This window comes from Camelus bactrianus, chromosome 8 (assembly GCF_048773025.1).
Source record: "Camelus bactrianus isolate YW-2024 breed Bactrian camel chromosome 8, ASM4877302v1, whole genome shotgun sequence".
NCBI lineage: Eukaryota > Metazoa > Chordata > Mammalia > Artiodactyla > Camelidae > Camelus > Camelus bactrianus.
Genome location: NC_133546.1, coordinates 86,715,512 through 86,738,966, shown reverse-complemented (window position 1 = coordinate 86,738,966; position 23,455 = coordinate 86,715,512).

Sequence of the window (23,455 nt, the reverse complement as noted above, 5' to 3'; positions counted from 1 at the left end):
TTCACACACACTTATCTCTCAGAACTGAGCATGTGGAGAGACGTTTGTTCATCTAGCACAAAGGGAATGGTTTGCAGGAGAATCTTTTACTCTGGTTTCTCAGTCTGTTTCCTAGTGCCGGTTTGAAGTTCCTGCAGTTTTCACTGTAAAACCGAGTTGGAGATAGTACCTCCCCATATATATGTATGGACTGGAGTTTGCAAGTGAAAGGAAACTTTGTGTTCCCAACAAGCAAGGTGAAGAACGGCTTTCACACACACTTATCTCTCAGAACTGAGCATGTGGAGAGACGTTCGTTCATCTAGCACAAATGGAACAGGTTGCAGGAGAAACTTTTTCTCTGGTTTCTCAGTCTGTTTCCTAGTGCCGGTTTGAAGTTCCTGCAGTTTTCACTGTAAAAACGTGTTGGAGCTAGTACCTCCCCATATATATGTATGGAGTGGAGTTTGCAAGTGAAAAGAAACTTTGTGTTCCCAACAAGCTAGTTGAAGGACGGCTTTCACACACACATATCTCTCAGAACTGAGCATGTGGAGAGACGTTCGTTCATCTACCACAAAGGGAATGAGTTGCAGGAGAAACTTTTACTCTGGTTTCTCAGTCTGTTTCCTAGTGCCGGTTTGAAGTTCCTGAAGTTTTCACTGTAAAACCGAGTTGGAGACAGTACCTCCCCATATATATGTTTGGACTGGAGTTTGCAAGTGAAAGGAAACTTTGTGTTCCCAACAAGCAAGGTGAAGGACGGCTTTCACACACACTTATTTCTCAGAACTGAGCATGTGGAGAGACGTTCGTTCATCTAGCACAAAGGGAACGGTTTGCAGGAGAATTTTTACTCTGGTTTCTCAGTCTGTTTCCTAGTGCCGGTTTGAAGTTCCTGCAGTTTTCACTGTAAAACCGAGTTGGAGATAGTACCTCCCCATATATATGTATGGACTGGAGTTTGCAAGTGAAAGGAAACTTTGTGTTCCCAACAACCAAGGTGAAGGACGGCTTTCACACACACTTATCTCTCAGAACTGAGCATGTGGAGAGACGTTCGTTCATCTAGCAAAAAGGGAACAGGTTGCAGGAGAAACTATTTCTCTGGTTTCTCAGTCTGTTTCCTAGTGCCGGTTTGAAGTTCCTGCAGTTTTCAATGTAAAAACGAGTTGGAGCTAGTACCTCCCCATATATATGTAAGGAGTGGAGTTTGCAAGTGAAAAGAAACTTTGTGTTCCCAACAAGCTAGTTGAAGGACGGCTTTCACACACACATATCTCTCAGAACTGTGCATGTGGAGAGACGTTCGTTCATCTACCACAAAGGGAATGATTTGCAGGAGAAACTTTTACTCTGGTTTCTCAGTCTGTTTCCTAGTGCCGTTTTGATGTTCCTGCAGTTTTCACTGTAAAACCGAGTTGGAGCTAGTACCTCCCCATATATATGTATGGAGTGGAGTTTGCTAGTGAAAGGAAACTTTCTGTTCCCAACAAGCTAGGTGAAGGACGGCTTTCAAACACACTTATCTCTCAGAACTGAGCATGTGGAGAGACGTTCGTTCATCTAGCACAAAGGGAACGGGTGGCAGGGGAAATTTTTACTCTGGTTTTTAAGTCTGTTTCCTTGTACCGGTTTGAAGTTCCTGCAGTTTTCACTGTAAAACCGTGTTGGAGCTAGTACCTCCGCATATATATGTATGGAGTGGTGTTTGCAAGTGAAAAGAAACTTTGTGTTCCCAACAAGCTAGGTGAAGGACGGCTTTCACACACACTTATCTATCAGAACTGAGCATGTGGAGAGACGTTCGTTCATCTAGCACAAAGGGAACGGGTTGCAGGAGAAACTTTTACTCGGGTTTCTCAGTCTGTTTCCTAGTGCCGGTTTGAAGTTCCTGCAGTTTTCACTGTAAAAACGAGTTGGAGCTAGTACCTCCCCATATATATGTATGGAGTGGAGTTTGCAAGTGAAAAGAAACTTTGTGTTCCCAACAAGCTAGTTGAAGGACGGCTTTCACACACACATATCTCTCAGAACTGAGCATGTGGAGAGACGTTCGTTCATCTAGCACAAAGGGAACGGTTTGCAGGAGAATCTGTTACTCTGGTTTCTCAGTCTGTTTCCTAGAGCCGGTTTGAAGTTCCTGCAGTTTTCACTGTAAAACCGAGTTGGAGATAGTACCTCCCCATATATATGTTTGGACTGGAGTTTGCAAGTGAAAGGAAACTTTGTGTTCCCAACAAGCAAGGTGAAGGACGGCTTTCACACACACTTATTTCTCAGAACTGAGCATGTGGAGAGACGTTCGTTCATCTAGCACAAAGGGAACGGTTTGCAGGAGAATTTTTACTCTGGTTTCTCAGTCTGTTTCCTAGTGCCGGTTTGAAGTTCCTGCAGTTTTCACTGTAAAACCGAGTTGGAGATAGTACCTCCCCATATATATGTATGGACTGGAGTTTGCAAGTGAAAGGAATCTTTGTGTTCCCAACAAGCAAGGTGAAGGACGGCTTTCACACACACTTATCTCTCAGAACTGAGCATGTGGAGAGACGTTCGTTCATCTAGCACAAAGGGAACAGGTTGCAGGAGAAACTATTTCTCTGGTTTCTCAGTCTGTTTCCTAGTGCCGGTTTGAAGTTCCTGCAGTTTTCAATATAAAAACGAGTTGGAGCTAGTACCTCCCCATATATATGTATGGAGTGGAGTTTGCAAGTGAAAAGAAACTTTGTGTTCCCAACAAGCTATTTGAAGGACGGCTTTCGCACACACATATCTCTCAGAACTGAGCATGTGGAGAGACGTTCGTTCATCTACCACAAAGGGAATGAGTTGCAGGAGAAACTTTTACTCTGGTTTCTCAGTCTGTTTCCTAGTGCCGTTTTGAAGTTCCTGCAGTTTTCACTGTGAAACCGAATTGGAGCTAGTACCTCCCCATATATATGTATGGAGTGGAGTTTGCAAGTGAAAGGAAACTTTGTGTTCCCAACAAGCAATGTGAAGGACGGCTTTCACACACACTTATCTCTCAGAACTGAGCATGTGGAGAGACGTTCATTCATCTAGCACAAAAGGAACAGGTTGCAGCAGAAACTTTTTCTCTGGATTCTCAGTCTGTTTCCTAGTGCCGGTTTGAAGTTCCTGCAGTTTTCACTGTAAAAACGAGTTGGAGCTAGTACCTCCTCATATATATGTATGGAGTGGAGTTTGCAAGTGAAAAGAAACTTTGTGTTCCCAACAAGCTAGTTGAAGTACGGCTTTCACACACACATATCTCTCAGAACTGAGCATGTGGAGAGACTTTCGTTCATCTAGCACAAAGGGAACGTTTTGCAGGAGAATCTGTTACTCTGGTTTCTCAGTCTGTTTCCTAGAGCCGGTTTGAAGTTCCTGCAGTTTTCACTGTAAAACCGAGTTGGAGATAGTACCTCCCCATATATATGTTTGGACTGGAGTTTGCAAGTGAAAGGAAACTTTGTGTTCCCAACAAGCAAGGTGAAGGACGGCTTTCACACACACTTATTTCTCAGAACTGAGCATGTGGAGAGACGTTCGTTCATCTAGCACAAAGGGAACGGTTTGCAGGAGAATTTTTACTCTGGTTTCTCAGTCTGTTTCCTAGTGCCGGTTGGAAGTTCCTGCAGTTTTCACTGTAAAACCGAGTTGGAGATAGTACCTCCCCATATATATGTATGGCCTGGAGTTTGCAAGTGAAAGGAAACTTTGTGTTCCCAACAAGCAAGGTGAAGGACGGCTTTCACACACACTTATCTCTCAGAACTGAGCATGTGGAGAGACGTTAGTTCATCTAGCACAAAGGGAACGGGTGGCAGGAGAAATTTTTACTCTGTTTTTTAAGTCTGTTTCCTTGTACCGGTTTGAAGTTCCTGCAGTTTTCACTGTAAACAGTGTTGGAGCTAGTACCTCCGCATATATATGTATGGAGTGGTGTTTGCAAGTGAAAAGAAACTTTGTGTTCCCAACAAGCTAGGTGAAGGACGGCTTTCACACACACTTATCTATCAGAACTGAGCATGTGGAGAGACGTTCGTTCATCTAGCACAAATGGAACGGGTTGCAGGAGAAACTTTTACTCTGGTTTCTCAGTCTGTTTCCTAGTGCCGGTTTGAAGTTCCTGCAGTTTTCACTGTAAAACAGAGTTGGAGTTAGAACTTCCCCAAATATATGTATGGAGTGGACTTTGCAAGTGAAAAAAACTTTGTGTTCCCAACAAACTTTGTGAAGGTCGGCTTTCACACACAATTATCTCTCAGAACTGAGCATGTGGAGAGACGTTCGTTCATCTAGCACAAAGGGAACGGGTTGAAGGAGAAACTTTTACTCTGGTTTCTCAGTCTGTTTCCTAGTGCCGTTTTTAAGTTCCTGCAGTTTTCACTGTAAAACCGAGTTGGAGCTAGTACCTCCCCATATATATGTATGGAGTGGAGTTTGCAAGTGAAAGGAAACTTTGTGTTCCCAACAAGCTAGGTGAATGACGGCTTCACACACACTTATGTCTCAGAACTGAGTATGTGGAAAGACGTTCGTTCATCTAGCACAAAGAGAAAGGTTTGCAGGAGAATCTTTTACTCTGGTTTCTCATTCTGTTTCCTAGTGCCGGTTTGAAGTTCCTGCACTTTTCACTGTAAAGCCGAGTTGGAGATAGTACCTCCCCATATATATGTATGGACTGGAGTTTGCAAGTGAAAGGAAACTTTGTGTTCCCAACAAGCAAGGTGAAGTACGGCTTTCACACACACTTATCTCTCAGATCTGAGCATGTGGAGGGATGTTCGTTCATCTAGCACAAAGGGAACAGGTTGCAGGAGAAACTTTTTCTCTCGTTTCTCAGTCTGTTTCCTAGTGCCGGTTTGAAGTTCCAGCAGTTTTCACTGTAAAAACGAGTTGGAGCTAGTACCTCCCCATATATATGTATGGAGTGGAGTTTGCAAGTGAAAAGAAACTTTGTGTTCCCAACAAGCTTGTTGAAGGACGGCTTTCACACACACATATCTCTCAGAACTGAGCATGTGGAGAGACGTTCGTTCATCTACCACAAAGGGAATGAGTTGACGGAGCAAGTTTTTCTCTGGTTTCTCAGTCTGTTTCTTAGTGCCGTTTTTACGTTCCTGCAGTTTTCACTGTAAAACCGAGTTGGAGCTAGTACCTCCCCATATATATGTATGGAGTGGAGTTTGCAAGTGAAAGGAAACTTTGTGTTCCCAACAAGCTAGGTGAAGGACGGTTTTCAAACACAATTATCTCTCAGAACTGAGCATGTGGAGAGACGTTCGTTCATCTAGCACAAAGGGAAAGGGTGGCAGGAGAAACTTTTACTCTGTTTTCTAAGTCTGTTTCCTAGTACCGGTTTGAAGTTACTGCAGTTTTCACTGTAAAACCGTGTTGGAGCAAGTACGTCCCCATATATATGTATGGAGTGGAGTTTGCAAGTGAAAAGAAACTTGGTGTTCCCAACAAGCTAGTTGAAGGACGGCTTTCACACACACTTATCTCTCAGAACTGAGCATGTGGAGAGACGTTCGTTCATCTAGCACAAAAGGAACGGGTTGCAGGAGAAACTGTTACTCTGGTATCTCAGTCTGTTTCCTAGTGCCGGTTTGAATTTCCTGCAGTTTTCACTGTAAAACCGAGTTGGAGCTAGTACCTTCCCATATATATGTATGGAGAGGAGTTTGCACTTGAAAAGAAAATTTGTGTTCCCAACAAGCTAGGTGAAGAACGGCTTTCACACACACTTATCTCTCAGAACTGAGCATGTGGAGAGACGTTCGTTCATCTAGCACAAAAGGAACGGGTTGCAGGAGAAACTTTTACTTTCGTTACTCAGTCTGTTTCCTAGTGCCAGTTTGAAGTTCCTGCAGTTTTCACTGTAAAGCCGAGTTGGTGCTAGTATCTACCTATATATATGTATGGAGTGGAGTAAGCAATTGAAAAGAAACTTTGTGTTCCCAACAAGCTAGGTGAAGAACGGCTTTCATACACACATTTCTCTCTGAACTGAGCATGTGGGGAGACGTTCGTTCATCTAGCACAAAGGGAACGGTTTGCAGGATAAACTATTACTCTGGATTCTCAGTCTGTTTCCTAGTGCCGGTTTGAAGTTCCTGCAGTTTTCACTGTAAAACCGAGTTGGAGCTAGAACCTCCCCATATATATGTATGGAGTGGAGTTTGCAAGTAAAAAGAAACTTTGTGTTCCCAACAAGCTAGTTGAAGGACGGCTTTCACACACACATATCTCTCAGAACTGAGCATGCGGAGAGACGTTCGTTCATCTAGCACAATAGGAACGGTTTGCAGGAGAAACTTTTACTCTGGTATCTCAGTCTGTTTCCTAGTGCCGGTTTGAAGTTCCTGCAGTTTTCACAGTAAATCCGAGTTGGAGCTAGTACCTTCCCATATATATGTATGGAGTGGAGTTTGCAATTGAAAAGAAAATTTGTGTTCCCAACAAGCTAGTTGAAGTACGGCTTTCACACACACTTATCTCTCAGAAATGAGCATGTGGAGAGACGTTCGTTCATCTAGCACAAAGGGAACGGGTTGCAGGAGAAACTTTTACTTTGGTTACTCAGTCTGTTTCCTAGTGCTGGTTTGAAGTTCCTGCAGTTTTCACTGTAAAGCCGAGTTGGAGCTAGTAACTCCCCATATATATGTATGGAGTGGAGTTAGCAAGTGAAAAGAAACTTTGTGTTCCCAACAAGCTAGGTGAATTACGGCTTTCATACACACTTTTCTCTCTGAACTGAGCATGTGGAGAGACGTTCGTTCATCTAGCACAAAGGGAACGGTTTGCAGGATAAACTTTTACTCTGGTTTCTCAGTCTGTTTCCTAGTGCCGGTTTGAAGTTCCTGCAGTTTTCACTGTAAAACCGAGTTGGAGCTAGTACCTACCCATATATATGTATGGAGTGGAGTTTGCAAGTGAAAGGAAATTTTGTGTTTCCAACAAGCTAGGTGAATGACGGCTTTCACACACACATATCTCTCAGAAATGAGCATGTGGATAGACGTTCTTTCATCTAGCACAAAGGGAACGTGTTGCAGGAGAATCTTTACTCTGGTTTTCACTTTGTTTCCTAGTGCCGGTTTGAAGTTCCTGCAGTTTTCACTGTAAAACAGATTTGGAGCTATTACCTCCCCATATATATGTATGGAGTGGAGTTTGCAATTGAAAAGAAACTTTGTGTTCCCAACAAGCTAGGTGAAGGACGGCTTTCACACACACTTATCTCTCAGAACTGAGCATGTGGAGAGACGTTCGTTCATCTAGCACAAAGGGAACAGGTTGCAGGAGAAACTTTTACTCTGGATTCTCAATCTCTTTCCTAGTGCCGGTTTGAAGTTCCTGCAGTTTTCACTGTAAAACCGAGTTTGAGCTAGAACCTCCCCATATATATGTATGGAGTGAAGTTTGCAAGTGAAAGGAAACTTTGTGTTCCCAACAAGCTAGGTGAAGGACGGCTTTCACACACACTTATCCCTCAGAAATGAGCATGTGAAGAGACGTTCATTCATCTAGCTCAAACGGAACGTGTAGCAGGAGAAACTTTTACTCTAGTTTCTCACTCTGTTTCCTAGTGCCGGTTTGAAGTTCCTGCAGTTTTCACTGTAAAACAGAGTTGGAGCTAGTACCTCCCCATATATATGTATGGAGTGGAATTTGCAAGTGAAAAGAAACTTTGTGTTCCCAACAATCTAGGTGAAGGACGGCTTTCACACACACTTATCTCTCAGAACTGAGCATGTGGAGAGACGTTCGTTCATCTAGCACAAAGGGAACGGGTTGCAGGAGAAACTTTTACTCTGGATTCTCAGTCTGTTTCATAGTGCCGGTTTGAACTTCCTGCAGTTTTCACTGTAAAACCGAGTTTGAGCTAGAACCTCCCCATATATATGTATGGAGTGGAGTTTGCAAGTGAAAAGAAACTTTGTGTTCCCAACAAGCTAGGTGAAGTTCCGCTTTCACACACACTTATCTCTCAGAAATGAGCATGTGGAGAGACTTTCATTCATCTAGCACAAAGGGAACGGGTTGCAGGAAAAACTTTTACTCTGGTTTCTCTGTCTGTTTCCTAGTGCCGGTTTGAAGTTCCTGCAGTTTTCACTGCAAAACAGAGTTGGAGCTAGTACCTCCCCATATATATGTGTGGGGTGGAGTTTGCAAGTGAAAAGAAACTTTGTGTTCCCAACAAGCTAGGTGAAGGACGGCTTTCACACACACTTATCTCTCAGAACTGAGCATGTGGAGAGACGTTCGTTCATCTAGCACAAAGGGAACGGGTTGCAGGAGAAACTTTTACTCTGGTTTCTCAGTCTGTTTCCTAGTGCCGGGTTGATGTTCCTGCAGTTTTCACTGTAAAACCGAGTTGGAGCTAGTACCTCCCCATATATATGTATGGAGTGGAGTTTGCAACTGTAAAGAAACTTTGTGTTCCCAACAAGCTAGGTGAAGGACGGCTTTCACACACACTTATCTCTCAGAACTGAGCATGTGGAGAGACGTTCTTTCATCTAGCACAAAGGGAACGGGTTGCAGGAGAAACTTTTACTTTGGTTACTCAGTCTGTTTCCTAGTGCCGGTTTGAAGTTCCTGCAGTTTTCACTGTAAAGCCGAGTTGGAGCTAGTAACTCCCCATATATATGTATGGAGTGGAGTTAGCAAGTGAAAGGAAACTTTGTGTTCCCAACAAGCTAGGTGAATGACGGCTTTCACACACACATATCTCTCAGAAATGAGCATGTGGAGAGACGTTCTTTCATCTAGCACAAAGGGAACGTGTTGCAGGAGAATCTTTACTCTGGTTTCTCACTTTGTTTCCTAGTGCCGTTTTGAAGTTCCTGCAGTTTTCACTGTAAAACAGAGTTGGAGCTATTACCTCCCCATATATATGTATGGAATGGAGTTTGCAATTGAAAAGAAACTTTGTGTTCCCAACAAGCTAGGTGAAGGACGGCTTTCACACACACTTATACCTCAGAAATGAGCATGTGGAGAGACGTTCATTCATCTAGCACAAACGGAACGTTTTGCAGGAGAAAGTTTTACTCTGGTTTCTCACTCTTTTTCCTAGTGCCGGTTTGAAGTTCCTGCAGTTTTCACTGTAAAACAGAGTTGGAGCTAGTACCTCCCCATAAATATGTATGGAGTGGAATTTGCAAGTAAAAAGAAACTTTGTGTTCCCAACAAACTAGGTGAAGGACGGCTTCCACACACACTTATCTCTCAGAACTGAGCATGTGGAGAGACGTTCGTTCATCTAGCACAAAGGGAACGGGTTGCAGGAGAAACTTTTACTATGGTTTCTCAGTCTGTTTCCTAGTGCCGTTTTGAAGTTCCTGCAGTTTTCACTGTAAAACCGAGTTGGAGCTAGTACCTCCCCATATATATGTATGGAGTGGAGTTTGCAACTGTAAAGAAACTTTGTGTTCCCAACAAGCTAGTTGAAGGACGGCTTTCACACACACTTATCTCTCAGAACTGAGCATGTGGAGAGACGTTCGTTCATCTAGCACAAGGGAACGGGTTGCAGGGGAAACTATTACTCTGGTTTCTCAGTCTGTTTCCTAGTGCCGGTTTGAAGTTCCTGCAGTTTTCACTGTAAAACTGATTTGGAGCTAGTACCTCCCCATATATATGTATGGAGTGGAGTTTGCAAGTGAAAAGAAACTTTGTGTTCCCAACAAACTAGGTGAAGGACGGCTTCCACACACACTTATCTCTCAGAAATGAGCATGTGGAGAGACTTTCGTTCATCTAGCACAAAATGAAAGGGTTGCAGGAGAAACTTTTACTCTGGTTTCTCAGTCTGTTTCCTAGTGCCGGTTTGAAGATCCTGCAGTTTTCACTGTAAAACAGAGTTGGAGCTAGCATCTCCCCATATATATTTATGGGGTGGAGTTTGCAAGTGAAAAGAAACTTATTGTTCCCAGCAAGCTAGGTGAAGGACGGCTTTCAAACGCACTTATCTCTCAGAAATGAGCATGTGTAGAGACGTTCGTTCATCTAGCACAAATGGAACAGATTGCAGGAGAAACTTTTACTCTGGTTTCTCAGTCTGTTTCCTAGTGCCGGTTTGAATGTTCCTGCAGTTTTCACTGTAAAACCGAGTTGGAGCTAGTACCTCCCCATATATATGTATGGAGTGGAGTTTGCAACTGTAAAGAAACTTTGTGTTCCCAACAAGCTAGGTGAAGGACGGCTTTCACACAAAGTTATCTCTCAGAACTGAGCATGTGGAGAGACGTTCGTTCATCTAGCACAAAGGGAACGGGTTGCAGGAGAAACTATTACTCTGATTTTTCAGTCTGTTTCATAGTGCCGGTTTGAAGTTCCTGCAGTTTTCACTGTAAAACCGAGTTGGAGCTATTACCTCCCCATATATATGTATGGAGTGGAATTTGCAAGTGAAAAGAAACTTTGTGTTACCAACAAGCTAGGTGAAGGACGGCTTTCACACACACTTATATCTCAGAACTGAGCATGTGTAGAGATGTTCGTTCATCTAGCACAAAAGGAACGGGTTGCAGGAGAAACATTTACTCTGGTTTCTCAGTCTGTTTCCTAGTGCCGTTTTGAAGATCCTGCAGTTTTCACTGTAAAACAGAGTTGGAGCTAGTACCTCCCCATATATATGAATGGGGTGGAGTTTGCAAGTGAAAAGAAACTTTGTGTTCCCAGCAAGCTAGGTGAAGGACGGCTTTCAAACACACTTATCTCTCAGAAATGAGCATGTGTAGAGACGTTCGTTCATCTAGCACAAATGGAACAGATTGTAGGGGAAACTTTTACTCTGGTTTCTCAGTCTGTTTCCTAGTGCCGGTTTGATGTTCCTGCAGTTTTCACTGTAAACCCGAGTAGGAGCTAGTACCTCCCCATATATATGTATGGAGTGGAGTTTGCAACTGTAAAGAAACTTTGTGTTCCCAACAAGCTAGGTGAAGAACGGCTTTCACACAAACTTATCTCTCAGAACTGAGCATGTGGAGAGACGTTCGTTCATCTAGCACAAAGGGAACGGGTTGCAGGAGAAACTATTACTCTGGTTTCTCAGTCTGTTTCCTAGTGCCGGTTTGAAGTTCCTGCAGTTTTCACTGTAAAACCTAGTTGGAGCTATTACCTCCCCATATATATGTATGGAGTGGAGTTTGCATGTGAAAAGAAACTTTGTGTTCCCAACAAGCTAGGTGAAGAACGGCTTTCACACACACTTATCTCTCAGAACAGAGCATGTGTAGAGATGTTCGTTCATCTATCACAAAAGGAACGGGTTGCAGGAGAAACTTTTACTCTGGTTTCTCAGTCTGTTTCCTATTGCTGGTTTGAAGTTCCTGCAGGTTGCACTGTAAAACTGAGTTGGAGCTAGTACCTCCCCATATATATGTATGGAGTGGAGTTTGCAAGTGAAAAGAAACTTTGTGTTCCCAACAAACTAGGTGAAGGACGGCTTCCACACACACTTATCTGTCAGAACTGAGCATGTGGAGAGACGTTCGTTCATCTAGCACAAAGGGAACGGGTTGCAGGGGAAACTTTTACTCTGGTTTCTCAGTCTGTTTCCTAGTGCCGTTTTGAAGTTCCTGCAGTTTTCACTGTAAAACAGAGTTTGAGCTAGTACCTCCCCATATATATGTAAGGGGTGGGGTTTGCAAGTGAAAAGAAACTTTGTGTTCCCAGCAAGCTAGGTGAAGGACGGCTTTCAAACACACTTATCTCTCAGAAATGAGCATGTGGAGAGACGTTCGTTCATCTAGCACAAATGGAACAGATTGCAGGAGAAACTTTTACTCTGGTTTCTCAGTCTGTTTCCTAGTGCCGGTTTGATGTTCCTGCAGTTTTCACTGTAAAACCGAGTTGGAGCTAGTACCTCCCCATATATATGTATGGAGTGGAGTATGCAACTGTAAAGAAACTTTGTGTTCCCAACAAGCTAGGTGAAGGACGGCTTTCACACAAACATATCTCTCAGAACTGAGCATGTGGAGAGACGTTCGTTCATCTAGCACAAAGGGAAAGGGTTGCAGGAGTAACTTTTACTTTGGTTACTCAGTCTGTTTCCTAGTGCCAGTTTGAAGTTCCTGCAGTTTTCACTGTAAAGCCGAGTTGGAGCTTGTACCTCCCCATATATATATATGGAGTGGAGTTAGCAAGTGAAAAGAAACTTTGTGTTCCCAACAAGCTAGGTGAATTACGGCTTTCATACACACTTATCTCTCAAAACTGAGCATGTGTAGAGATGTTCGTTCATCTAGCACAAAAGGAACGGGTTGCAGGAGAAACTTTTACTCTGGTTTCTCAGTCTGTTTCCTATTGCTTGTTTGAAGTTCCTGCAGGTTGCACTGTAAAACTGAGTTGGAGCTAGTACCTCCCCATATATATGTATGGAGTGGAGTTGGCAAGTGAAAAGAAACTTTGTGTTCCCAACATACTAGGTGAAGGACGGCTTACACACACACTTATCTCTCAGAACTGAGCATGTGGAGAGACTTTCGTTCATCTAGCACAAAGGGAACGGGTTGCAGGAGAAACTTTTACTCTGGTTTCTCAGTCTGTTTCCTAGTGCCGTTTTGAAGTTCCTGCAGTTTTCACTGTCAAACAGAGTTGGAGCTAGTTCCTCCCCATATATATGTATGGGGTGGTGTTTGCAAGTGAAAAGAAACTTTGTGTTCCCAGCAAGCTAGGTGAAGGACGGCTTTCAAACACACTTATCTCTCAGAAATGAGCATGTGGAGAGACGTTCTTTCATCTAGCACAAATGGAACAGATTGCTGGAGAAACTTTTACTCTGGTTTCTCAGTCTGTTTCCTAGTGCCGGTTTGATGTTCCTGCAGTTTTCACTGTAAAACCGAGTTGGAGCTAGTACCTCCCCATATACATGTATGGAGTGGAGTTTGCAACTGTAAAGAAACTTTGTGTTCCCAACAAGCTAGGTGAAGGACGGCTTTCACACACACTTATCTCTCAGAACTGAGCATGTGGAGAGACGTTCGTTCATCTAGCACAAAGGGAACGGGTTGCTGGAGAAACTATTACTCTGGTTTCTCAGTCTGTTTCCTAGTGCCGGTTTGAAGTTCCTGCAGTTTTCACTGTAAAACTGATTTGGAGCTAGTACCTTCCCATATATATGTATTTAGTGGAGTTTGCAAGTGAAAAGAAACTTTGTGTTCCCAACAAGCTAGGTGAAGTACGGCTTTCACACACACTTATCTCTCAGAACTGAGCATGTGTAGAGATGTTCGTTCATCTAGCAGAAAAGGAACGGATTGCAGGAGAAACTTTTACTCTGGTATCTCAGTCTGTTTCCTATTGCTGGTTTGAAGTTCCTGCAGGTTGCACTGTAAAACTGAGTTGGAGCTAGTACCTCCCCATATATATGTATGGAGTGGAGTTTGCAAGTGAAAAGAATCTTTGTGTTCCCAACAAACTAGGTGAAGGACGGCTTCCACACACACTTATCTCTCAGAACTGAGCATGTGGGGAGACATTCGTTCATCTAGCAAAAAGGGAACGGGTTGCAGGAGAAACTTTTACTCTGGTTTCTCAGTCTGTTTCCAAGTGCCGTTTTGAAGTTCCTGCAGTTTTCACTGTAAAACAGAGTTGGAGCTAGTACCTCCCCATATATATGTATGGGGTGGAGTTTGCAAGTGAAAAGAAACTTTGTGTTCCCAGCAAGCTAGGTGAAGTACGGCTTTCAAACACAATTATCTCTCAGAAATGAGCATGTGGAGAGACGTTCGTTCACCTAGCACAAATGGAACAGATTGCAGGAGAAACTTTTACTCTGGTTTCTCAGTCTGTTTCCTAGTGCCGGTTTGAAGTTCCTGCAGTTTCCACTGTAAAACCGAGTTGGAGCTAGTACCTCCCCATATATATGTATGGAGTGGAGTATGCAACTGTAAAGAAACTTTGTGTTCCCAACAAGCTAGGTGAAGGACGGATTTCACACAAACTTATCTCTCAGAACTGAGCATGTGGAGAGACGTTCGTTCATCTAGCACAAAGGGAACGGGTTGCAGGAGAAACTAATACTCTGGTTTCTCAGTCTGTTTCCTAGTGCCGGTTTGAAGTTCCTGCAGTTTTCACTGTAAAACTGATTTGGAGCTAGTACCTCCCCATATATATGTACGGAGTGGAGTTTGCAAGTGAAAAGAAACTTTGTGTTCCCAACAAACTAGGTGAAGGACGGCTTCCACACACACTTATCTCTCAGAAATGAGCATGTGGAGAGACGTTCGTTCATCTAGCACAAAATGAAAGGGTTGCAGGAGAAACTTTTACTCTGGTTTCTCAGTCTGTTTCCTAGTGCCGGGTTTAAGTTCCTGCAGTTTTCACTGTAAAACCGATTTGGAGTTTGTACCTCCCCATATATATGTATGAAGTGGAGTTTGCATCTGAAAAGAAACTTTGTGTTCCCAACTAGCTAGGTGAAGGGCGGCTTTCACACACATTTATCTCTCAGAACTGAGCATGTGGAGAGACGTTCGTTCATCTAGCACAAAGGGAACGGTTTGTAGGAGAAACTTTAACTCTGGTTTCTCAGTCTGTTTCCTAGTACCGGTTTGAAGTTCCTGCAATTTTCACTGTAAAACCGTGTTGGAGCTAGTACGTCCCCATATATATGTATGGAGTGGAGTTTGCAACTGAAAAGAAACTTTGTGTTCCCAACAAGCTATGTGAAGGACGGCTTTCACACACACATATGTCTCAGAACTGAGCATGTGGAGAGACTTTCGTTCATCTAGCAGAAAGGGAACGGGTTGCAGGAGAAATTTTACTATGGTTTCTAAGTCTGTTTCCTAGTGCCGGTTTGAAGTTCCTGCAGTTTTCACTGTAAAACAGAGTTCGAGCTAGTATTTCCCCATATATATGTATGGAGTGGAGTTTGCAAGTGAAAAGAAACTTTGTGTTCCCAACAAGCTAGGTGAAGGTCCGCTTTCACATACACTTATCTCTCAGAACTGAGCATGTGGAGAGACGTTCGTTCATCTAGCACAAAGGGAACGGGTTGTAGGAGAAACTTTTACTCTGGTTTCTCAGTCTGTTTCCTAGTGCCGTTTTGAAGATCCTGCAGTTTTCACTGTAAAACAGAGTTGGAGCTAGTACCTCCCCATATATATGTATGGGGTGGAGTTTGCAAGTGAAAAGAAACTTTGTGTTCCCAGCAAGCTAGGTGAAGGACGGCTTTCACACACACTTATCTCTCAGAACTGAGCATGTGTAGAGATGTTCGTTCATCTAGCACAAAAGGAACGGGTTGCAGGAGAAACTTTTACTCTGGTTTCTCAGTCTGTTTCCTATTGCTGGTTTGAAGTTCCTGCAGGTTGCACTGTAAAACTGAGTTGGAGCTAGTACCTACCCATATATATGTATGGAGTGGAGTTTGCAAGTGAAAAGAAACTTTGTGTTCCCAACAAACTAGGTGAAGGACGGCTTCCACACACACTTATCTCTCAGAACTGAGCATGTGGAGAGACGTTCTATCATCTAGCACAAAGGGAACGGGTTGCAGGAGAAACTTTTACTCTGGTTTCTCAGTCTGTTTCCTAGTGCCGTTTTGAAGTTCCTGCAGTTTTCACTGTAAAACAGAGTTGGAGCTAGTACCTCCCGATATATATATGTATGGGATGGTGTTTGCAAGTGAAAAGAAACTTTGTGTTCCCAGCAAGCTAGGTGAAGGACGGCTTTAAAACACACTTATCTCTCAGAAATGAGCATGTGGAGAGACGTTCGTTCATCTAGCACAAATGGAACAGATTGCTGTAGAAACTTTTACTCTGGTTTCTCAGTCTGTTTCCTAGTGCCGGTTTGATGTTCCTGCAGTTTTCACTGTAAAACCGAGTTGGAGCTAGTACCTCCCCATATATATGTATGGAGTGGAGTTTGCAACTGTAAAGAAACGTTGTGTTCCCAACAAGCTAGGTGAAGGTCCGCTTTCACACACACTTATCTCTCAGAACTGAGCATGTGGAGAGACGTACGTTCATCTAGCACAAAAGGAACGGGTTGCAGGGGAAACTTTTTCTGTGGTTTCTCAGTCTGTTTCCTAGTGCCGTTTTGAAAATCCTGCAGTTTTCACTGTAAAACAGAGTTGGAGCTAGTACCTCCCCATATATATGTATGGGGTGGAGTTTGCAAGTGAAAAGAAACTTTGTGTTCCCAGCAAGCTAGGTGAAGGACGGCTTTCAAACACACTTATCTCTCAGAAATGGGCAAGTGTAGAGACGTTCGTTCATCTAGCACAAATGGAACAGATTGCAGGAGAAACTTTTACTCCGGTTTCTCAGTCTGTTTCCTAGTGCCGGTTTGATGTTCCTGCAGTTTTCCCTGTAAAACCGAGTTGGAGCTAGTACCTCCCCATATATATGTATGGAGTGGAGTTTGCAACTGTAAAGAAACTTTGTGTTCCCAACAAGCTATGTGAAGGACGGCTTTCACACAAACTTATCTCAGAACTGAGCATGTGGAGAGACGTTCGTTCATCTAGCACAAAGGGAACGGGTTGCAGGAGAAACTATTACTCTGGTTTCTCAGTCTGTTTCCTAGTGCCGGTTTGAAGTTCCTGCAGTTTTCACTGTAAAACCGAGTTGGAGCTATTACCTCCCCATATATATGTATGGAGTGGAGTTTGCAAGTGAAAAGGAACTTTGTGTTCCCAACAAGCTAGGTGAAAGACGGCTTTCACACACACTTATCTCTCAGAACTGAGCATGTGTAGAGATGTTCGTTCATCTAGCACAAAAGGAACGGGTTGCAGGAGAAACTTTTACTCTGGTTTCTCAGTCTGTTTCCTATTGCTGGTTTGAAGTTCCTGCAGGTTGCATTGTAAAACCGAGTTGGAGCTAGTACCTTCCCATTTATATGTATGGAGTGGAGTTTGCAAGTGAAAAGAAAATTTGTGTTCCCAACAAACTATGTGAAGGACGGCTTTCACACACACTTATCTCTCAGAAATGAGCATGTGGAGAGACGTTCGTTCATCTAGCACAAAGGGAACGGGGTGAAGGAGAAACTTTTACTCGGGATTCTCAGTCTGTTTCCTAGAGCCTTTTTGAAGTTCCTGCAATTTTCACTGTAAAACCGAGTTGGAGCTAGTACCTCCCCATATATATGTATGGAGTGGAGTTTGCAAGTGAAACGAAACTTTGTGTTCCCAACAAGCTAGGTGAAGGACGGCTTTCACACACAATTATCTCTCAGACTTTAACGTGTGGAGAGACGTTCGTTCATTTGGCACAAATGGAAAGGATTGCAGGAGAAACTTTTATTCAGGTTTCTCAGTCTGTTTCCTAGTGCCCGTTTGAAGTTCCTGCAGATTCCACAGTAAAACCGTATTGGAGCTAGTACGTCCCCATACATATGTGTGGGGTGGAATTTGCAACTGAAAAGAAACTTTGTGTTCCCAACAAGCTATGTGAAGGACGGATTTCACACACAGTTATCTCTCTGAACTGAGCATGTGGAGAGACGTTCGTTCATCTAGCACAAAGGGAACGGGTTGCAGGAGAAAATTTTACTCTGGTTTCTCAGTCTGTTTCCTAGTGCCGGTTTGAAGTTCCTGCAGTTTTCACTGTAAAACCGTGTTGGAGACAGTACCTCCCCATATATATGTATGGAGTGGAGTTTGCAACTGAAAAGAAACTTTGTGTTCCCAACAAGCTAGGTGAAGGACGGCTTTCAAATACACATATCTCTCAGAACTGAGCATGTGGAGAGACGTTCGTTCATCTAGCACAAAATGAAAGGTTTGCAGGAGAAACTTTTACTCTGGTTTCTCAGTCTGTTTCCTAGTGCCGGTTTGAAGTTCCTGCAGTTTTCATTGTAAAACCGAGTAGGAGCTAGTAACTCCCCATATATATTTATGGAGTGGAGTTTGCAACTGAAAAGAATCTTTGTGTTCCCAACAAGCTAGATGAAGTACGGCTTTCAAATACACTTATCACTCAGAAGTGAGCATGTGGAGAGACGTTCGTTCATCTAGCACAAATGGAACGGGTTGCAGGGGTAAGTTTTATTCTGGTTTCTCAGTCTGTTTCCTAGTGCCGGTTTGAAGTTCCTGCAGTTTTCACTGTAAAACCGATTTGGTGTTTGTACCTCCCCATATATATATATGGATTGGAGTTTGCATCTGAAAAGAATCTTTGTGTTCCCAACTAGCAAGGTGAAGGACGGCTTTCACACACATTTATCTCTCAGAACTGAGCATGTGGAGAGACGTTCGTTCATCTAGCACAAAGGGAACGGTTTGCAGGAGAAACTTTAACTCTGGTTTCTTAGTCTGTTTCCTAGTACCGGTTTGAAGTTCCTGCAGTTTTCACTGTAAAACCGTGTTGGAGCTAGTACGTCCCCATATATATGTATGGAGTGGAGTTTGCAAGTGAATATAACCTTTGTGTTCCCAACAAACTAGGTGAAATACGGCTTTCACACACACTTATCTCTCAGAAATGAGCATGTGGAGAGACGTTCGTTCATCTAGCACAAAGGGAACGGGTTGAAGGAGAAACTTTTACTCGGGATTCTCAGTCTGTTTCCTAGTGCCTTTTTGAAGTTCCTGCAATTTTCACTGTAAAACCGAGTTGGAGCTAGTACCTCCCCATATATATGTATGGAGTGGAGTTTGCAAGTGAAAAGAAACTTTGTGTTCCCAACAAGCTAGGTGAAGAACGGCTTTCACACACAATTATCTCTCAGAATTGAACGTGTGGAGAGACGTTCGTTCATTTGGCACAAATGGAACGGATTGCAGGAGAAACTTTTATTCAGGTTTTTCAGTCTGTTTCCTAGTGCCGGTTTGAAGTTCCTGCAAATTCCACAGTAAAACCGTGTTGGAGCTAGTACGTCCCCATACATATGTGTGGAGTGGAATTTGCAACTGAAAAGTTACTTTGTTTTCCCAACAAGCAAGTTGAAGGACGGCTTTCACACACACATATCTCTCAGAACTGAGCATGTGGAGAGACGTTCGTTCATCTAGCAAAAAATGAAAGGGTTGCTGGGGAAACTTTTACTCTGGTTTCTCAGTCTGTTTCCTAGTGCAGGTTTGAAATTCCTGCAGTTTTCACTGTAAAACCGATTAGGATCTAGTACCACCCCATATATTTGTATGGAGTGGAGTTTGCAACTGAAAAGAAACTTTGTGTTCCCAACAAGCTAGGTGAAGGACGGCTTTCACACACAATTATCACTCAGAACTGAGCATGTGGTGAGACGTTCGTTCATCTAGCACAAATGAACCGGGTTGAAGGAGAAAGTATTATTCTGGTTTCTCAGTCTGTTTCCTAGTGCCGGTTTGAAGTTCCTGCAGTTTTCACTGTAAAACCGATTTGGAGTTTGTACCTCCCCATATATATGTATGGATTGGAGTTTGCATCTGAAAAGAATCTTTGTGTTCCCAACTAGCTAGGTGAAAGACGGCTTTCACACACAATTATCTCTCAGATCTGAGCATGTGGAGATACGTTCGTTCATATGGCACAAATGGAACGGGTTGCAGGAGAAACATTTACTCTGTTTTCTCAGTCTGTTTCCTAGTGCCGGTTTGAAGTTCCTGCAGTTTTCACTGTAAAACAGAGTTGGAGCTTGTACCTCCCCATATATATGTATGGGGTGGAGTTTGCAAGTGAAAAGAAACTTTGTGTTCCCAACAAGCTATGTGAAGGACGGATTTCACACACAATTATCACTCAGAACTGAGCATGTGGAGAGACGTTCGTTCATCTAGCACAAATGAAACGGGTTGCAGGAGAAAGTTTTATTCTGGTTTCTCTGTCTGTTTCCTAGTGCCGGTTTGAAGTTCCTGCAGTTTTCACTGTAAAACTGATTTGGGGTTTGTACCTTCCCATATATGTGTATGGATTGGAGTTTGCATCTGAAAAGAATCTTTGTGTTCCCAACTAGCTAGGTGAAGGACGGCTTTCATACACAATTATCTCTCAGATATGAGCATGTGGAGAGAAGTTCGTTCATATGGCACAAATGGAACGGGTTTCAGGAGAAATTTTACTCTGGTTTCTCAGTCTGTTTCCTAGTGCCGGTTTGAAGTTCCTGCAGTTTTCACTGTAAAACAGAGTTGGAGCTTGTACCTCCCCATATATATGTATGGGGTGGAGTTTGCAAGTGAAAAGAAACTTTGTGTTCCCAACAAGCTATGTGAAGGACGGATTTCACACACACTTATCTCTCAGAAATGAGCATGTGTAGAGACGTTCGTTCATCTAGCACAAATGGAACGGGTTGCAGGAGAAACTTTTACTCTGGTTTCTCAGTTTGTTTCCTACTGCCGGTTTGATGTTCCTGCAGTTTTCACTGTAAAACCGAGTTGGAGCAAGTACCTACCCATATATATGTATGGAGTGGAGTTTGCAACTGAAAAGAAACTTTGTGTTCACAACAAGATAGGTGAAGGACGGCTTTCACACACAATTATCTCTCAGATCTGAGCATGTGGAGAGACGTTCGTTCATATGGCACAAATGGAACGGGTTGCAGGTGAAACTTTTATTCTGGTTTCTAAGTCTGTTTCCTAGTGCCGGTTTGAAGTTCCTGCAGATTTCACAGAAAAACCGTGTTGGAACTATTACGTCCCCATATATATGTATGGTGTGGAGTTTGCAACTGAAAAGTAACTTTGTGTTCCCAACAAGCTTGGTGAAGGACGGCTTTCACACACACTTATCTCTCAGAACTGAGCATGTGGAGAGACGTTCGTTCATCTAGCACAAAGGGAACGGTTTGCAGGAGAAATTTTACTCTGGTTTCTCAGTCTGTTTCCTAGTGCCGGTTTGAAGTTCCTGCAGTTTTCACTGTAAAACAGATTTGGATCTAGTATCTCCCCATATATATGTATGGAGTGGAGTTTGCAAGTGAAAAGAAACTTTGTGTGCCCAACAAGCTAGGTGAAGGACGGCTTTCACACACACTTATCTCTCAGAACTGAGCATGTGGAGAGACGTTCGTTCATCTAGCACAAAGGGAACGGGTTGCAGGAGAAACTTTTACTCTGGTTTCTCAGTCTGTTTCCTAGTGCCGGTTTGAAGTTCCTGCAGTTTTCACTGTAAAACCGATTTGGAGTGTGTACCTCCCCATATATATGTATGGAGTGGTTTTTGCATCTGAAAAGAATCTTTGTGTTCCCAACAAGCTAGGTGAAGGACGGCTTTCCCACACATTTATCTCTCAGAACTGAGCATGTGGAGAGACATTCGTTCATCTAGCACAAAGGGAACGGGTTGCAGAAGAAACTTTAACTCTGGTTTCTCAGTGTGTTTCCTAGTACCGGTTTGAAGTTCCTGCAGTTTTCACTGTAAAACCGAGTTGGAGCTAGTACCTCCCCATATATATGTATGGAGTGGAGTTTGCAAGTGAAACGAAACTTTGTGTTCCCAACAAGCTAGGTGAAGGACGGCTTTCACACACATTTATCTCTCAGAACTGAACGTGTGGGAGACGTTCGTTCATTTGGCACAAATGGAACGGATTGCAGGAGAAACTTTTATTCAGTTTTCTCAGTGTGTTTCCTAGTGCCGGTTTGAAGTTCCTGCAAATTCCACAGTAAAACCGTGTTGGAGCTTGTACGTCCCCATACATATGTGTGAAGTGGAATTTGCAACTGAAAAGATACTTTGTGTTCCCAACAAGCTAGGTGAAGGACGGCTTTCACACACATTTATCTCTCTGAAATGAGCATTTGGAGAGAAGTTCGTTCATCTAGCACAAAGGGAACGGGTTGCAGGAGAAAATTTTACTCTAGTTTCTCAGTCTGTTTCCTAGTGCCGGTATGATGTTTCTGCATTTTTCACTGTAAAACCGAGTTGGAGATAGTACCTCCCCATATATATGTATGGAGTGGATTTTGCAACTGAAAAGAAACATTGTGTTCCCAACAAGCTAGCTGAAGGACGGCTTTCACACACACATATCTCTCAGAACTGAGCATGTGGAGAGACGTTCGTTCATCTAGCACAAAGGGAACGGATTGCATGAGAAACTATTACTTTGGTTACTCTGTCTGTTTCCTAGTGCCGGTTTGAAGTTCCTGCAGTTTTCACTGTAAAGCCGAGCTGGAGCTTGTACCTCCCCGTATATATGTATGGACTGGAGTTAGCAAGTGAAACGAAACTTTGTGTTCCCAACAAGCTAGGTGAAGAACGGCTTTCATACACACTTTCCTCTCTGAACTGAGCATGTGGAGAGACGTTCGTTCATCTAGCACAAAGGGAACGGGTGGCAGGGGAAACTTTTACTCTTGTTTCTCAGTCTCTTTCCAAGTGCCTGTTTGAAGTTCCTGCAGTTTTCACTGTAAAACAGAGTTGGAGCTTTTATCTCCCTATATATATGTATATTGTGCAGTTTGCATGTGAAAAGAAACTTTGAGTTCCCAACAAGCTAGTTGAAGGACGGCATTAACACACACATATCTCTCAGAACTGAGCATGTGGAGAGACGTTAGTTCATCTAGCACAAAGCGAACGGGTTGCAGGAGAAAATTTTACTCTGGTTTCTCAGTCTGATTCCAAGTGCCGGTTTGAATATCCTGCAGTTTTCAATGTAAAACGGAGTTGGAGCTAGTACCTCCCCATAAATATGTATGGAGTGGAGTTTGCAACTGAAAAGAAACTTTGAGTTCCCAACAAGCTAGATGAAGAATGGCTTTCACACACACATATCTCTCAGAACTGAGCATGTGGAGGGACGTTCGTTCATCTAGGACAAAGGGAACGGGTTGCAGGAGAAACTTTTACTCTGGTTTCTCAGTCTGTTTCCTAGTGCCGGATTAAAGTTCCTGCACTTTTCACTGTAAAACAGAGTTGGAGCTAGTACCTCCCCATATATATGTATGGAGTGGAGATAGCAAGTGAAAAGAAACTTTGTGTTCCCAAGAAGCTATGTGAAGGAAGGCTTTCACACACACTTATCTCTCAGAACTGAGCATGTGGAGAGACGTTCGTTCATCTAGGACAAATGGAACGGGTTGCAGGAGAAAGTTTTACTCTGGTTTCTCAGTCTGTTTCCTAGTGCTGGTTAGAAGTTCCTGCACATTTCACTGTAAAACCGAGTTGGGGCTAGTACCTCCCCAAATATATGTATGGAGTGGAGTCTGCAAGTGAAAAGAAACTTTGTGTTCCCAACAAGCTAGGTGAAGAAAGGCTTTCACACACACTTATCTCTCAGAACTGAGCATGTGGAGAGACGTTCGTTCATCTAGCACAAAGGGAAAGGGTTGCAGGAGAAACTTTTACTCTGGTTTCTCAGTCTGTTTCCTAGTGCCGGTTTTAAGTTCCTGCAGTTTTCACTGTAAAATCGAGTTGGAGCTAGTACCTCCCCATATATATGTATGGAGTGGAGTTTGCAAATGAAAAGAAACTTTGTGTTCCGAACAAGCTATGTGAAGGACGGCTTTCACACACACTTATCTCTCAGAACTGAGCATGTGGAGAGACGTTCGTTCATCTAGCACAAA